General features: G+C 40.4%; 1 protein-coding gene across 3 annotated transcripts in view; it reads right to left on the bottom strand.

Moving 5' to 3' along the window:
- The window catches only part of zmynd11 (zinc finger, MYND-type containing 11), a 193,449-nt gene extending 174,596 nt beyond the window's left edge, over window positions 1-18,853 (bottom strand). For 2 of the 3 annotated variants that reach the window (XM_072576187.1, XM_072576186.1), the window contains exon 1: window positions 17,836-17,855. The gene's annotated coding sequence lies outside the window, so the exon portion shown is untranslated. Of the gene's footprint in view, window positions 1-17,835; window positions 17,856-18,657 lie in introns of those variants that run through there. The other variant, XM_072576188.1, reaches the window with a different exon arrangement.
- Window positions 18,854-19,125: the final 272 nt, after the last annotated feature.

A 19,125-nucleotide genomic window follows, 5' to 3' on the forward strand; every position in this document is an offset into this window, starting at 1 on the left:
AAATTTACTTTTGTTTCATTAATAAATACAATTCAACCTTCATTCAGGCTGTGCTATACTTCGCATTAGGCTTTTGGGTGATTTTTGAGTAACTGTGAGTGATATTTTTTGTTGGCCTGCCCCTAACCCCACTTTTCCCATGGGTCCCATGATTTCTATTACGTGATTTTCTATTAAGCGAGGTTTTGCCAGAACGCAACTACAGCATTATAGGAGAACTACCTGTATTTGGAACTGTCAGTTATGTGCTTTTCTTTGGAGTGTCCATTTGTACAAGGATCACTATACAAGTGATCTATTAAAACACCAGCGCACATCTCAATTTCTCAAAATTAATTTTAATCTGGCAGAAATTACATAGTCAAAAGAAAAATGCTAACTCAAATTGCCCCTGCGTACCATCTGGCAAAAGGCAATATGATACTGGCAGACACTTAGAAACACAGTTGCCATCTCTGTCTCCCTCTCTCGCTCTATGATCAATGCATGATACCACAAAATAGGAAAGTGAAGAACTTCAAAAAAAAATAAAGATCATTTCCTGACTGCATAATAATACGTTCATTTATTGCATTTGCTAGTGATTTCATTCAGAAATTTGAGCTAATTAGATTTTATATTTTATGCCTACACAAGTCAATGTTACATTTTCCTTGAGGCTTCTTGATCAACAAAGCAAAAGGAAAAATCTGAAATCTGTACATGCATCATGAAAACAGGCAAGAATAATGCATTCAGGTACAGATGCAATTCCACCTGCTCTCCACCTTGTGGCTGTTCCAGTACTCACCCCTTTAAAGCTGGTTAAAGAGTGGCCAGAACAGAAGCAAAAGGGAGGAAACATATGGTAATTTGCTATCAGAATCGAGCATGGAACTTCGCTGTATCTATAATGGTAGCAGCATAACATTTAAAATTAAAATTCAGGGTATATGAAAAAAACCCTTCAGCTGCTCCATGTTTTAAAAAAATCTGATGTGTGGAATTCACAACAAGTATTTGAGCTGATTAGTAGAAATGCATTTAAGCAGTAGCTAGCTATATAAAAGAGGGAGACAAGATAAAGGTTTTGTTGATAGGTTAAAGTGAAATGAAAGAAGGTTTGAATGCCAGCATACAGCAGTTCACCTGAGAGGTAAAAACAATGACTGCAGATGCCAGTTCACCTGAGAGGTCTGCTTCAGTGTTAAATTGTTCAGGACCTTTGGATTCTCAAAATGCTTTTCAACTATAGTTAGTGTTATGATCTGGGAAATACAGCAGTCAGTTTGGGCACAGCAAGTTTCCACAACAGCAATGTTGTACTGACCAGATAATCAGTTATGGAATTCACATTGTTCAGAATACTGGGAAAAGCTGCCCACTTTTCTTTAAGTACAGCAAACCTTTTATTAACTACTGTATTTGATCAAATATTGTTGGCTGATCAAGGGGTTCACATAATGCATGGGGTATACACGTCACTGTTTACTTTGTTCACAGATTAAATCACAAATAATTTCATACAGCTTTGCTTTAAACAAAACTTACCAGCGGAGAGCCTCCTCACTCGCACTCTTAACTGACTATTCAGACATCACTGAGATCGCAATAAGAAACTTCTGGTATTTCAGGTATACATTTTTTCCCACTTTATCAAGAGTGCCAGTTCATAAGGTGCCAGTTAAAACAAAGCTATAATATTGTGAAATCTCTTATTCCCACCTGAGCAGACAGATGGGATTTCAGTTTAACAACTCAGCTGAGAGATGGAACTTCCATCAGTTCAGTGCTGTCTCAGTACTGCAGTGGAGCATCAACCTAGAATTTAGCCTGGTTTTAAGCTTAATCAGCCAAGAGTTACTATAGTAACCACAAAAGGTTGACAGGATGGCAACAGCGGTATCATGTCACGTAGTGTGCCTAGTTAGTATGAAATGCCATAAAAACAAAACTAAGCTTACGGGAAATTGAAATTTCACTCTGGTGCTGGTTTCACATGACAAGGTTCCAGCAAAGGGAAAGCCAAAATTACTTCAACTTGATAACATTTAAAATGTAACTGGCATTTTGTCAGCAACGGAAGTTACAGCAGTTACATGCCATGTAAAGAGCTCCACTTCACAGGACTTGTTGGCATGAGCAGCTTTATAGCAGTCTTCAGCACACCAGTGTGCCTCAGGCACTGTTTGCTATTTTCGTTTTTTGCTATGGTCTCAATTTCTGTGGAATGTTAAGCATGGTTTTAAATTAATTGCCTAATACGCATGCACCATTAGTTGAAGTGTCACATACATGTGAGAATTCTCGAGTGAGGTTTCCACGTGTGAATAGGACATTCTGTTGGTATGAAAATATTATTTGAAGCCAGTGATGAAAAGTCAGAAATGACAAACAACGTCACAAATTTCTTCCCATTACATTAATATAATTGATTTAAAATGGGAGCAAAACCACTTAGTTTTTTTATATTACTTTACTAATAGATAATGTAATGGTAGAATTATTAATATATACGTTGATTTCCCCATCTGTTAGCCAGGTTAATTTCACCACTCAATGACCTTACTACTTTTACATAACAGTACAAAAGATAAGCAATAAAGCTGTCAATCACAAGGTCACTTGCAAGCATAGCTCTTGTCTTCAAATTGCCACCCGCTGGTTTACTGAAACAGAGTTCTGGAAAAAAATTGTTTTTCTAGACCCCATATATTTCCCTTGTCAATGGGAATAGCCAGCTGTGAATGGCAAAGGACCTTTTTTTTCTGTGCAGAGCACCTTTCTTTTCCAATCTCAAGAGTACTTGTTGCATTTTAATGAATCCACTGTATCAAAGCAGCAAATGTTTGAATACAGAAAAGTGCTCTTACAAATTGATGTGGACTGAATGTTGCAGCTTGGAAATGTATATTCACAATAAGATATTTCAGTCTCACAAGAATATTGGAATAAATCTTTGAAATATAAATGCGGTTTGTCCTACAATTCAGAAACTTAAGGACAAACGCCAGATTTCAAACACATTTATTTCAAGAATATCACCTTTAAATATTCCTACTATTTGAGTTACATATCTTCACTCCTTTCCTCAATTTTGCTGATGCCCCGAACTATGCATCTTGGACCTTCACCCCGAAAGTTTAAACAAACAATTTAAACTAAACATGCTATGTGCTAATTTCAATTCCTCTGCACATGTAGTGACTCCTCCAAACCAAACCATCAAATGAAAGAGGTGTCTTGAATTTCTGACATACATGTGTCTAGAGACATATGTAATCTAGGCATAAATCAATTTTGTGATTTATATTTGGGATGTGGACTATCTGAGCAACTAAAAAACTCCAAATCCCTCCATTCTTCTACTAATTGAATTTTCTAAAAACTGCAATCTCTGAGGCTTGTTTAAATTTACAACCAGATTTCATGCTCAGGAAGGAAAAGTCACTTCTCTAGTGTTCTTTTGCATTTTTAAAATTTATCTTCACTGAGAACTGGAATGTTTCGATCAAAGCATTTGTTTTGCATATGTCACGTTAAAAATCAAAATGCTTCCACAATTGCAGGTTCATAAACATGTCTACCAAATGTGCATGAATAAGTTGAAATTTTAATATTCATATTTAAAGTGGGAACATACGATGAATTTGAGGCTTACCTCCAGCCCCAGTTGTGCACACTAATTCATGCTCTTTTGTATATTTGGATGTATCGTGATAATGTGGGCAGATTTGGCATCACAATGAGTACATGTTCTGGGTTCATCCAATGCAGGAACCTCCAGGCAGTATGGTTAAGGAAATCCTCTAACTTTGGAAATCCAGCACTTAAATTGCACAAAATAAACACATGCATTACAGAATTGCTGCCAAAGACAATAAATGGCAAACACCAGTTATGGTCTTAGTCAAAAAATCGTGGGCACAGTTCCCATCTCAATATTGACTAAACACATCACCGCTATTATCCTGACCACCTTTGTGCTACTAGATTAATGCTAAGCTAAGCTAACAGAAACGATGGTCAGTTAGTTAGACAGCTGGTTTGCAATGCAGAGTAATGGCAATAAAGCTGAGGTTACCATGAAGGACTCTTCTGCTCAACTTCTCCCCTCACCCGAGGTATTGGTGGCCCTCAGTTTGAACCACCATCAGTCGTCTTTCTCTCTACTGAGAAGCAGGACTTTTTAAGATATAAATTCATACTAAAACTATGATCAGAGTCTACACTCAAATGTAGTGTTGCTAGGTGGGTTGCTAAAGCCAGGCATCCTCTGCCCGCTCAGGTAGATGCAAAAGATTCCATTTTAAACAACATGAGTTGCGCTCCTCTATAGCCTGTCCAATAATTATCCCTCAGTCTACATCTAACTAGAGATTACATGGTCATTAAAATCTCATTGGGAGATTTCTCATCTTTCTTGGCTTTTACAATTAGTATGGATCAGATTGATGCCAGCAGCACAGGTTTCAATTCATAATCTAGCTGAGGTGGACTCAGGCCTGCCCCATAGTAAAAGATCACAGAATTTACAAAGCTTTTGTGATTAATCACCAAGGACCTGCCTTCAGTAGAGAACTGAAGAAGATTACTTTGCTGCCCATTGGACCCCACTGAACATAAATAGCTGCTACATTTCTCACATTATGACAGTGACTGCATGTCAAAAGTGCTTCGCGAGGTAATGAATAGTGCTATAAAAGCAAGTTCCTACTTTTCACTTATGTGGAGAAAAGGAGAGGTCTCTGAGCATTGATGATCCAGGGGAGGAAAATATACAGTCCAGCAGTTTTTTAATTAATCACTCCATTTAAAATCTATTCAATAGCCCCTTAATTTTTTTAAATCAACCTCTCCTTCCCAAAGCAGTCCATCCGCAAGTCTGTCAACTTCATTTGCGAAGTATTTAAATTTAAACTGTCCCAGCACCTTCTATCTTACTCTCATCTGCAGAATGTGGCAATCCCAAACACATAATGAAAAACAATTTATAAATTTATTTATCATTTTTGGTTTCCTTTTATCAAAACAAAAAACCCCAAGTTCTTCAAGCTCACCCTTCAGAATCAGTTTGGGTTTTTTCCTCCATATTCTTCAGTGCCCAGATGAAGACTGTATATGGTCAACTGCTTTCTGATTCAAGGATAATACTTACTCGGTCACAAATTTGTCATGAATCCTAATGTATAAATGCAAAAGCTGACACCTGGTGCAGGATAATCCACAAGTACTGGAATCTGGAGTAGAGGATTTGCTTCCTTTTTTTGTCCTCTGCCATCTGGTTCATCATTGAGACACAGCAACTTGAAGCTTGATGCAGCTTGGTGGACCAGTTGACAACATTTTGAACAATTGGTAGTAAGCTTCTCCCAATCAATAACATCAACACTGCTACACTTCAAGGACAGTATCAGATTTCTTTGACCTCCCCTGGAATGTGGATCATAGAACAGTGAAGAGAACAAGACTGGGCAGAAGAGACACTTTTTAACCATGTGGAAACACTGTAAAGTCTAAGTTTATTTTGTTGGAAGTTTTGCCCAAGCGCTTCTACAACTACCTTCAAGGAAGCCACTGATGTTTATTTGATAGTCCTCCCACTGAATCTCAGAATCTAAAGAGGTTCCAGTTGCAGGGTCTTCACTGAATCCATAGGATTTAGTGAAGACACTGATACCGAAATCCAGTTAGCTCTCTTTCATGCGACTAACACACAGTTCAGTTCAAACTGCAGTACAGAAGTGGGGTAACTTGAAGTCTTTGTTGTCAAATATTCACTGTAGTTTGTGTAAGGCTGAGCTGATCCATCATTGGAGATCCGAGTCAATAGTGGCTTTAGCAAGAGTGGGCCTGCCAAGATTTTGGAAATGCTTAACATATTGCAGAGTCCCCTTCGACATATGTGGGGTAAGGGATGGGAGGGAACATCTGGCGGACTAAGCTGATATGTGCTTTGTTATGGCACTATTCAAGGATAGACTACATTCTTTCTCTACAGAATCAAAGAGATCGACGGATACTTGAAAATCTGGTGCAGATGGACCAACACAGGAGTCAATACATCACCATATACCAATGGTAATCATTTAGTTTTAGCATGAGGCAATTGAGGTTAAAGAATTTTCAAATACAGATGATACTTAATATTCACACCAGAGGGCAGGTGATCTTTGATCAAGTTAATGATCACCATCAGGAAGAGTAAATCAGGGACATCGGTCTTGCTTGATCTTAGTCTGGATTCTGAAGGCATCTGTTTGACACAATCCATAAAGTTGTAGAGGTATCATGAAGTACTTGCAGGATCGTGAAGGAGTTTCTTGGCCACCCAAAATTTTGGTGAACAATTCAGAGAGTTAAATGTTTTGGTCAGATGGACAGGTGGTGACGTTTTCAGCACTTTTACTTGAATTTTCTGGTTTGGTTTTGCCACTGTGGAAACTCATCTCCCTGGGATTTGTAATTTTTCCCTCTACCACGTGTCATACACTGTCCTTAAAATTTCCACCCAAATTCTGATCTTAATGATGTGTGTATCCATTACTGGACAAAAATACACAGCTCCAGTTCTCTAATCCACAACTACTAAGTTTGCATTTCTGATTCTGGTGTTCCTATCTTAGTTTGTATTTGATCACAATACATATCATCTACTGCCATCAGTACACCTTTCCATCATATCCTGTTCACCTCTTCTTCATTACTTTGAAAACCTACATAAGCCATTTTGACATCTGCAAATTTAGCTTTTGTTTTTCTTCACAGGCCCATCTATAAACACTATGTACACTGGGCCCAGCACTGACCCATTTTGTAGCTGCCCCTTATCATATCAACAATTTCACCACGGCCTCCACTCTTTCTCTGGTTTAGGCACTTTTTAAAAATGCTGCAGCCTTGCCTACTACTCCATACATTCCAACCTTGTGGGTTTATTGTTCAAGTGACATGGCATCAAAATCCAAAACCAATGAAGACCAAATTAAGGTGACTGGCTAATGAAATGATGAGGAAAACTTTTTTTTCCCTGATATGCAAGGAGGCAAACTCACCTGTGGTTTTTAAACCAGAATTAAATAACCACCTGAAGAGAGAAAAAAATTCAATGCGGTGAGGAAAAGTAGAGGAATAGAGCTATTGCGGAGCTCTTCTTGGTTGCTAGCTCAATAGACAAAATGGCTGACTCTCTATGTTATTACCATTTTGTGAGTTTATAAAAACTAAATAGACTACTTTGAGAGCATTTTCATTTTCTGAAAGCATTTTTAAAATTCATTCATGGGTTGAGACTTGACCAGTTTTATTGCCCATTCTTAACTGCACCTTAAATAACGTAGTTCACATGATTTAATATTAGAAAGAGTTCCAGGATTTGTATTAAGCAATGAAGAAATGGCAATAGAGCTCCAAGTCAGGATAGTGCATGAATTGGAGAGGAATTTTCAGGTGGGGATACTTTTCTATGTCTGCAACCCTTGACCTTCTAAGTGGTAGATGTCACAGGTCTGGAAGCACTGTTGCAACATTTCTGTGCATTGATGGTGGAGGAAATTAATTTTAAGCTGATAGATAAGGAGTCAAGCGAACAGACTGCTTTTTCATGGCCTGGGTGGTGTTGAGTTTCACTGGAGCTGCAGTTTTCCAGGTAAATGGAGAGTATTCCATCATTGTTGCTTGGAGATGGAATGATTTTGAGGAGTGAGATAGCAAGTTACAGACTGAATTTCTCACCTGCTCTTGTAGCAGTATTTCCTCAATCATAATTTCTTTAAAAATAATTCCAGTATAAGCACTGTGCAAAAACTCACTCCCTTCAATCCACGTGGACTCACTTTTGCCATACACTTATACCCAAGTGCCTCTTTTAGAGGTGTGTTGCAATATTGTACTGAAAACAGATGTTCGGCTGATTGGTCCCATATTTCCCCCAGGCTGTTCATATTGTCTTGGGGTCTCAGTAGCGACTTTCCAATCCTCAGTAACAATACTCAACATGCAATTAATTTCCTAAAAATAGTGGCTACAATCAGACTAATTTTTTTGTACCTCTTAAGAACTTTTGTATGAAGGCTGCTTGTCCATTGATGATAATCCTTGTTAGCATTTCTTTCAACTACAAAAATACCAAATCTTTGCGGAGTCAATATTGAATGAAAGCAGGAAAAAAAATCATTTGGTCAGGGTGTGAGAACAATGCAGAAATAGTTCTCAAATTCAAAGCAACTATTCTCAAAAGATTTGAAATAGTTTCCTTCTTTCAGCAACAACAGATTAATGTCAAATAGGATTTTTTTTACTTTGCCAGGTCAATACATCTGTAAATTTTAGAGCTTGCTTGAATTATTTTTAATCAAACTTCATTAAGTCAGCTTTGTCCAGTCATACAATTTCACCCACTTTACTTTGTTTTAAATGCACCTTCTCAGTTTTCTTTTACATTTTGGCAGCCTTGTTTACAGTGGAAACTTTATCTCAGAGTGAACACAGACTGGGTAATAAAACCTCCAGTGTAAACCACTGTTGTCCTTAGAAGCTGGGAGCCAGAGATTTTCCACTCCCTACTGCGCTGTAAATCAGTACCTATTTCAGGGCCTCCTCTTAATTATGTGCATGTGATTCAAGTTTAGCATTAATGGCAGTGAATCTCAGCTGTCCACATCACAACCACTATAATTCTTAACACATCACATGAAACCCCAACTTTCACCTACTGTTTTTTCTGAATAAACGGGCAGCTATTTTAACTTCAAGTTGACAATAAATACTTCAAGAGTCAAACAAAATCTCCAATCCACAGTAGCAGAAGCTGCTCAGGCTCTTAGACTATCAATCAGACTTTTGTTTTAATATCTTGGATATCAAAGAGTTAAAAAGTAAGACAGAAAAGAAACTGACAACTATGGCTACAAATATGAAACAGCAAATAATGGCAATGAATTAGTAGACAAGTTCAGGAAAACTATTTTTAAAATTACTTATTATTTCAGGTTACATGTGGCTTTCTGGGCTAAAATGGTAGATCCACCCCAGGGCACTGCTGATTTTTTAAGTGAATAATAGTATACATGATGAAAGTGAAGAAAGTGTGCTGGAATGGAGTTAGGTAGAAAGTTCAATTTACATAAGATAAACCATGCTAAGCACAATAAATTGATAGGGAGTCAGAGACGGTGGGATAATGAAATGTACAACACAATCATTTTTTTAATAGGGATTGCTGTTGGAAATAGAAGGGAAGCCACAACACAAACCTGGTTGCTGACAGTGGATCATGTACTCTAGTACAGAAAAAAACTGCAACCTAGTACGCCCACGTACATGATCCACAATTCACAATGTTGGATCATACGGGATTGGGGTAATTTATTAGTTTCAGATAGATGACTGGCTGATGGACAGAACACAGAGTCTGGATAAATGTTTATTTTCCTGGATGGCAAGATGTAACTAGTGCCACAGGGTTTGATCCTTGAACCCTAGCTATTCACAATCTACATTAACGACTTGGATACTAGGATAGAAGGCTCGATAACCGAATTGGCAGACGACACAAAAATAGGTGGGATGCAAATTGCAATGAGGAAATAAGAAACTTACAAATGGATACAGATAGATTAGGAGATTGGGCCAAAATGTGGCAGATGGAATTTAACTGGATAAGTGTGAGGTCATGCATTTTTTCAAAAAAATTGGAAGACAACCTATCATCTAAATGGGGAAGAGACTTCGTGGTGCTCTGATGCAGAGGGATCTTGTTACCCAAGTTCATGAGTCACAGAAAACTAGCATGCAGGTGCAGCAGATAATAAGAAAGCAAATGGAATGCTGGCTTTTATAGCTAAGAGAATAGAATATAAAGGTAAGGAAGTTTGGTATGCTTTCCTTTATTGGTCAGAGTATTGAGTATAGGAGTTGGAAGGTCATGTTGCGGCTGTACAGGACATTGGTTAGGCCACTGTTGGAATATTGCGTGCAATTCTGGTCTCCTTCCTATCAGAAAGATGTTGTGAAACTTGAAAGGGTTCAGAAAAGATTTACAAGGATGTTGCCAGGGTTGGTGGACCTGAGCTATGGGAAAAGGCTGAACAGGCTGGGGCTGTTTTCCCTGGAGCATCGGAGGCTGAGGGGTGACCTTATAGAGGTTTACAAAATTATGAGGGTCACAGATAGGATTAATAGACAGTCTTTTCCCTGGGGTCGGGCAGTTCAGAACTAGGGGGCATAGGTTTAGGGTGAGAGGGGAAAGATATAAAAGAGACCTAAGGGGCAACTTTTTCACGCAGAAGGTGGTACGTGCATGGAATGAGCTGCCAGAGGATGTGGTGGAGGCTGTTACAACTGAAACACTTAAGAGGCATTTGGATGGGTATATGAATAGGAAGGGTTTGGAGGGATATGGGCCAAATGCTGGCAGGTGGAACTAGATTGGTTTGGGATATCTGGTCAGCATGGATGGTTTGGACCGAAGGGTCTGTTTCCATGCTGTACATCTCTATAACTCTATGTGTTGTTGCAACTATACAAGGTATTGGTGGGACTGGACCCGGACTACTCTGCATAGTTTTGAACATAGAACAGTACAGCACAGTACAGGCCCTTCGGCCCACAATGTTGTGCTGAGTATTTATCTTAGTCTAAGATCAACCTATCCTACACACCCCTCAATTTATTGCTGTCCATGTGCTTGTCTAAAAATCACTTACATGTTCCTAATGCCTCTGACTCTACTACCACCACTGGCAGTGCATTCCATGCACCCACCACTCTCAGTGTAAAGAACCTACCTCTGACACTTCCCCTGTACCTTTCTCCAATCACCTTAAAAGTATGACCACTCATGACAGCCATTTCTGCCCTAGGGAAAAGTCTCTGGATGTCTACTCAATCTATGCTTCCCATTATCTTGTACACCTCTGTCAAGTCACTCCTCTTCCTTCTTCTTTCCAGTATGAAAAGCCTGAACTCACTTAAAGTCTCTTCATAAGATAAGTCCTCCAATCCATGAAGCATCCTGATAAATCTCCTCTGCACCCTCTCTAAAGCCTCTACATTTTTTCTGGGTGTCAAGTTTAAGGGATCTATGTACATGGACCCCAAGGTCCCACTGTTCCTCCAGACCACCAAGAATCCTGTCTTTAACCCAGTATTCAGCATTCAAATTCGACCTTCCAGAATGAATCACTTCACATTTATCCAGGTTGAACATGATCTGCCACTTCTCAGCCTAGCTCTGCATCCTGTCAATGTCATGCAACAGCCCTCAACATTATCTACAACACCAGTGACCTCTGCCATCAGTAAACTTACTAACCCATCCTTTCACTTCTTCATCCAAGTAATTTATAAAAACTACAAAGAACAGATCCCTGCGGGACACCACTGGTCACCGACCTCTGGGCAGTTTTGGTCCCAGTATTCGAGGAAAGACGTAGTGGCACTGGAGGCAGTTCAGAGGAGGTTCACTAGATTGATCCAGAGATGAGGGGTTTGCTGTATGAAGAGAGATTGAACAGTTTAGGCCCATACTCTCTGGAATTTAGAAGGATTAGGTCAAATCGAGGTATTCAAGATGATAAAAAGGAATGGATAAAACAGAACAGATGGTTCCTCTTGTGGGGCATTCCAGGAGGAGAAGTCCCAAACTTAGGATAAAGGGTAGCAAGTTTAAAACAGATATAAGGACAAACTTCTCCCAAAGGGTTGTGAATCTGTGGAATTTGCTACCCCAAAGTGCGGTGGATGCTGGGACAGTTAGTAAATTTAAGGAGGAGTTAGACAGATTTTTAATTGGTAATGGGTTGAAGGGTTATAGAAGGCAGGAAAATCGGGGTGAGGAGCATATCAGTCATGATCAAATGGCAGCGCAGAGGTCATGGGCTGAAAAGCCTAATTCTGCTCCTATTTCTTATGAATTTATGAACTTATAATCTAAGCAGGGGTTAGACAGTGAGAAATGCGAAGGGAATTAATTTACTCTGCTGATCTGTAAGAAATTGGATGCCGCTTGGGGGGTGGGGGGGGGGGGGGGTTGGGGGAGTTGATATGTTTCTCTATCTTGTAGGTACAATGTAAAACATTTGCGTTACCATCACTTATTATTCAAAGTTAATTTACATTATCACTGTTCAGAATCAATAAAGATACTGCAGTAAAAAAAGTTTCCACCAGATCTTGCCATCAGGCAATGATCTAAATTACATTATCTCCAGAAACAATCAGGTCACTGCATTGTCTTGAGTGGCATATGACTATAGGTTGTCTTATGGGCATTACTGATGGTGATGTAAATGGATAAACTGTTCTCTTGTTCAGAGAGCTTCTCTTGACACGCTTCACAATCATTGCGAAGAGTGTTAAGTGATCCTCCAAAGCTTGTACTTGCTTAACAAATTTTGACTGTTCACAGGGGTTGGCGTATTGCAGAACCTCAAGAAAAAAATAACCTAAGGGGTAATCTAGCGTCACCTGATGCCCCCAAAACTGGCAATCACTGCACCCATGACCAAGCAAGTCAGTGTTGCATTAAAAATATGCAAGTTAAATAAAATGGCAACTTGACATGAGCAATTTATGCAGTAGAGTTTGCAATTAAAAGCTGACAGGAAAGCCTCAAGTCCAAATTTGAAATTAAAAGTATGAATCAAAAATGGTGGCATGGGATGCAAGGCTAACATGGTCAGGCACTGAACTTTACACACAAGTAAATCAATGACAAGGTCCACAGCTCTTAAATCAATGCACGCAGAACAGAGATCGATTTATTCAAGTGACTCACCCCAAGAAACTAGACTAACATATCAAAAATAGACTTCTCAAACCCACTTGGTCTCTAGACTTTCCTGTGGTAGGGTAGACAGCATTTGGGACATCTGAGAAACATATAGGGTTAACAAGTGAACAATTGGGAAGACTAGCTCTCATCAGGATAGGCAGACAAAGACGCAGAGACCTATGAAACACTTAGTGAATAGGACACGGCAAAACAAAAACATGGGCTAGGGAAACAAAATCATTGTTGCAACTTATTCCCAGTCAAATCAACTTCAAAAGAAAGGTGGTGGTGGTGGTGTTGGAGGTGGAGGGGCAGAGAGAAGAAGAAATATTCAACACATATTATACAACCACCTGTATTTATGTATGCCTTTACAGTTATAAAACATCCTATGGCATTCCACAGGACCATCAAACAAAACTCAACACCAAGCCACATAAGACAATATGAGGGCAGCTGACCAAAAGCCTGGCCAGAGAAATAGATCTGAAGATTTTTAAAGGATGGAGTGAGGGAGGTAGATGAAAAAGTTGAGGAAGAGAATTCTACAAAGAGGACAAAGAACTCATGCCCTATCTAATGCCTCAACTGAATCTGCCTCCACTACACTTCCAGGCAGTGTATTCCCACACTACTCACCGTGAGAAAGATTTTTCTCACCGCACATTTTTTCCTTTTGCAAGCACTTCAAAACTGTGCCTTCTGGTTCTCAATCCTTGCACAAGCAGGAACAGGCTCTCCCAATTTACTCTGTCTTGGGCCCTAATAGAACTATCAAATCTCCCCTCCTCCTCTCCAAGAATAATCCCAACATTTCCAATATTTGTGGATCCAACAATGAACAACCTTTCTCCAATGCACTCTCAACTTTCCTAAAGTGTGGCACCCACAATTGTTAAAAATCACAACACCAAGTTACAGTCCAGCAGGTTTATTTGGAAGTACAAGCTTTTGGAGCGCTGCTCCTTCGTCAGGTAACTAATGGAGCAGGATCATACGACACAGGATTTAGAGTAAAAGATCAAAGTGTCATACAACTGATGCAATGATTTTTAACTTGTACTTCTCAACTAATACCAGTTTTAAAAAAACAGATCACTTGGCCAGTTATCTCAGTACTGTTTGGTGGGCCTGACTGCATCCGATTACAATGCTGTATTTTCTGAAACCAAGGGGTGACGCTGTCCAAGCTGACTGCTCACCTAAAAACAAGTTTCAATTTAGTTTATGACTTGAAATTAGTCAAAACTGGCAAACTTGAATGTATTCTGTTCATGAAATATTCATATTCTTGTACCAACATCCCTATCTTCATCACTATAATGTCATAGTTTCCTCCCCACCATCCAGTTTTCAAACACCCCACTCCTATATGCAGATTGAATTATTTATCTCCACAGTTTAATTCAACCATTTGGGAAGCTTTGTCCCAATGAGGATTACTATACATTCTTTAATTTTCTACTGCCTGTCTTTCATTTATGTGGAAGTTCTATGATGAAGTAGACATAATTGCCTAAAATTTACCACTTCTAGGCTAATCACTATAGAATCCTACGAAAATAAATTGATTTATTCAGTTTGTAAACAAGTGAATTTTAGAGTAATGTTTGTTTTGGACTTTTGTATAGCAAAATATGCAAGACTAGCCACATCCCTGCCTGCCATTAAGCTGAAGGGTGGGTATACACACACACACGCCCCTACTGTTTCATGAGTTGTGTAATCACAATTCAGTTCACAGGCTGTTCATCTTACTGCATCCATCATTTAAAACTAGCATAAACAATTATCCCAGAATTTGTGGATGCAAAATATGTTTCTCAAAATAAAATATCCTAAATATAATTTTTAAAAAAGTAATTCCAGAACCTTTTGTTATTTTCAGAGAGTGGACAGGTGTGTCACCCCAAGCACATGTTCCTGCTGGGGTGAGCACTACGTTCAACAACATATTGGCTGGACACAAACTATCCAAATAATTAGATGGTGTCTGATATATAGCTAAATCAGTGTCACACCTCACCAAGAACCTAGCTTGGCAAAATTTCCTAAAACTGCCAATAATGCAGCGTTCGCTCAGAATATGCTACAAGTCTTTTAAAAAGAACCTTAAACACAAAAGATACTTATATATACAATCCTGAGTAGATGACAAGTAACTAATATCATTGGCATCACCTCCCCTAATATTTGAGTTTTAATGGATTCAGATCATCTCAAAAACTAAGATCAAATTTCAGAATCTTTTCTGACCTCATTACATTTAATTTCATACAGTTTTCCCGTAAAGTTAAATAAGAATTGCCTCTCTTTTCACAATGGATTCCTCTGCCTTTTGATTGGGTTCTTATCTTCACTTCTTCAACTTACAAAACCGCTGGTTTCATAATGTAATTTGCCTTTATTAAAGTTATGATTCTCAAGCAGTGTATTATTGGATATATTCTTTGCCATCTTTTTCTAAACTAAAAATCTACATCAGTGCGTGATCAAAATTATAGATCCACTTTTTAAGATTTGGAGCCAAAATACCTTGGAAATATCCAATTCAAAATACTGAGATATGGCATTTAGTAAGTGTAGCATGCTTGAGAGAAGGACTCTTGTGGTGCAGAGGTAGTGCCATTATCAATGCACCAGGAGACCCAGGTTCAATTCCCACCTGCTTCAGGGAGTGTGTAATAACATCCCTGAACAGGTGGAATACAAAATATCTAGCATGCCTGAGAGGAATAGGTTGATTTCCTAATACCCTCCAGCACTGGGGTTTTCCTTGTCTCATGTTGGGGCCTGTCAAAGATTAATTGAAAGGGAGACTGATTGCTCTGTCTCATACAGCAATTGTTGTATCCTGCAAACAGGAAGGTGATAGAAACTAGATGAGACTTGCTCTTTTCTTATCCTGCAATTCCTAAGTGCGTAAAATAGATGATTAAAATCAGAAATTATCTTCTGAATTTTTAAAATGTGAACATTTATCAATATTGTTGGCAATATTTAAGGAAAGCTAATTCAATCGTAACTACTATGGAGAGATCTGTACTGTAAGACTGATTCTTAATATGGTCATTAAATGTTGAGTCCAGGTGAGCATACATTCAGTGCAAGAAACATGAGAAGACAGATTTGTGGCACCACCTGTTACACTTGATGCTCTCAGCAGGGTCACCTCTCATGAAAGGCTTACCTATGTGCATTTGCAATAATTCTCACACAAGAATGGCTGGTGACAATAGATGAGAGATGGGTAAAGCAGGGGCACTTGATATACAGCTCTTGCTAGCATATAATATAATTTGGTATCAATATAAAGCAACTACTTGAGAAGAATGGAGATTACACTATTAATTTCAAAATGAATGAATTAAACTGTACTCAAGTTAGGCAATGGCCGATTGCAAAACCCACCTATAACAACAACTACTTTTATTTAAGACAGGCCTTTAACACAGGAAAACAACCAAGTGCTTCACAGGAGTGCAATCAGACAAAAATTGATACCAGACCAAATAAGGTGATAATAAGTCAGGTGTCTAAACTTATAAACACACGAGTCAAAGAGATCCTTGAAGCAGCCTCTTATACCGTAGTGGTAGTGCCCCTGCCCTCGGATCATGAGACCTAGATTCAAGTTCCAACTGCTCCAGAGGTGTGTAACAACAACAGCTGGTTGATTAGAATAATAGGTTAAAGGAACCTTTAGATTAGATTCCTTACAGTGTGGAAACAGGCCCTTCGGCCCAACCAGTCCACACCGACCCTCCGACGAGTAACCCACCCAGACCCATTTCCTTCTGACTAACTGACCTAACATTATGGGGAAATTTAGCATGGCCAATTCACCTGACCTGCACATCTTTGGACTGTGGGAGGAAACCAGAGCACCCAGCAGAAACCAATGCAGAAACAGGGAGAACGTGCAATCTCCACACAGAGAGTCGCTCGAGGCTGGAATCGAACCCCAGTTCTGGGCGCTGTGAGGCAGCAGTGCTAACCACTGAGCCACCGTGCTGCCCCTTGAGATTGAGAAAGAAGGGTGGTTTAAGGCGCACTAACAGTGGAATGAAAAGAGTAAAGTATGCATCGGAATCCAGAGTTGGAGGGATCTGAGGTTCTGAATGATTGCAGCACTGAAGGTGGGGGGGGTGAGCATCTGAATGGATTTCACAAGAGAATAAGAATTTTTAAATTGAGGGGTGAATGAACTAGGAGCTAATATAGGTCAACAAACAGAGGGCCTTACTTTGTTAAGCAGAACTTGGTGCAGGCTAGAATACAGACAGACAGATTTGAGAGCTTAAGTATATGAAAAATGGAAGAGAAAAGGCTACCAGGAATAGAAGGTAACTAAAGCACAGACAAGGATATCGACAGCTGAGACAGGAGCAGAAACAGAATGGGGCAGTTTTGAATGGACATGACATAGACTTACAAACTCAGCTTTGAGTCAAGTGGGATGATCAACAAGATTCTGTGCAGACTATTTCAGCCCAAAGCAGCATCCAGGGAAAGAGGAAAAAAACCAATGGCAAGGAAAGAGTTTGTGGTAGGATAAGAACTGGCTTTGGTCATTTTAAGGTTTAGTTAGGAAAACATGCAACTCATCCCAGACATCCCCTCCAAATCAACACTAGAAATGGAGGAGTCAAGGGCGTGAGGTGGGTGCTGCCTACATACATTTGAAACTTGACAGGTGATGCTGCAGAGTAGCACCATGCAAATGAGAAACAGGAGGGGGCAAACAGAGATAAAAGAATTATGAACAAACCAACTTAATACAAATATGATTAAAAGCACATGCAAGTCAGGATCAGCTACCAGCAACAAGTAAAACAGTAGCCTAGATTTCAAAACTACAGGCAAGATATACTCAATTTAATTTATGAGGCCACAACACCCAGCAGAAACTTAAGTCTATATTTTAATTCTGGAATACTATGCACGCTTGACAGACTATTTAATACCAGTGCATGTATAACACATGTAAAGCATTATGGATTTTCAAACACATATGCAAGTATCAACTGCTTGTTGTAAAATTGCCAGTCGTTTCCAAAACCTAAAGTGTTAGCACTTGCCTTTATCAAAAGTGCAACGTCGGCCATTGATTTTTCTTAAAGAAAAACAAGCTCTCAGAGAAAATTCCTGACCCCGGCTCTCAAAATTGCAGCACCAGTTAGACCGAGACATTAGGAAAAAGTGAAGTGAAAAAATGTGTTATGGTAAAGGAGCAATTTGAAATGCAATGTCTGCCCCCACATAACTGTGGAGATGAATAGAGTCACCAGGGCTAAACTGTTGATTTAAAGGAGGGCCAGCTCTATGAAACTATATGGTTAATGTTCAAGGGGCAACCATCCATCATAGCCCAGACAGAGAGAAAAAAAGTGTGTAAACCCTGTTAATGGTCACATCTCCCAAGGTTTTACTCTGACTTCACCCACCCATCAAAATGGGAATGGGGGGGGGAGAGAGACAATCCTCACCAACATCTCCCTCTCCCCTAACAATAAAAAAAAACACTGGTCTCCCGTCAAGTTGGGCTTTGCCGAGAAGAGTGTGTTTGGCGGCGGCGTCAGGAGGAGGACATTAAACCTCGGCCACAGGGTCTGAAGTGAAATAAATAAAACAAAGGGGGGGGGGGGGGGGGGTAAGGCCGGCTCGGCCTAGCCGCCGCCTGCAGCCTCTCCCCGGCTTTGGGAGTGAACACCACTCGCCGACACCCTCCTCCTTCACTCCCCGAAAGGCGAAGCCTCCCACCTCCCCACCCCAATCCCCGACAGCCGGGCCGCCATGTTCCCCGGTCTCCGTCCCCCCACCCGCCCGCCTCACCGAGCGAGTTCCCCGGCTCCCACACACCCCCCCCCCCCGTCCCCTCCCCTCAACCCGGCCCCGCTTACCTCCGCCAGTCTCTTCACTCCCCTAACCCCCCCCACCCCCGACGATCCGCCTGGTAACCAGGCCGCTGTGGAGTTTCCTTTCCTCCCGCGCCCCCTGTGCCCGGTGCGGCGTTGGCAGGGCCTGTCAGTGTCGGGCTCGAGCTCGGGCTCCACTCGCTTCCCCCTCGGACTCGGCTCCACATCAACAACAGGAGCCCGTCCGTCCGTCCGCCAGCCCGCGCGCCCCTCAGCGGCAGAGCTCAGAACAGCAGCAGGTTTCCCCACGCCCCTCACCCTCAGCACTCACTCACTCACTCACTCTCCTCCTCCTCCTCCATCACCACCACTTTCACACTCCTCTCTTCCTTCTCCCCCATCGCCATCACTTTCACATTCCTCTCCTCATTTCTATGACTCTCCTCTTACTTCTCCATCTCTACCACTTTTACACTCTTCTCCTCCTTTCCCTGACTCTTCTCCTCCATCACC

Source organism: Chiloscyllium punctatum, chromosome 8, assembly GCF_047496795.1.
Source record: "Chiloscyllium punctatum isolate Juve2018m chromosome 8, sChiPun1.3, whole genome shotgun sequence".
NCBI classification, from domain to species: Eukaryota; Metazoa; Chordata; class Chondrichthyes; order Orectolobiformes; family Hemiscylliidae; genus Chiloscyllium; species Chiloscyllium punctatum.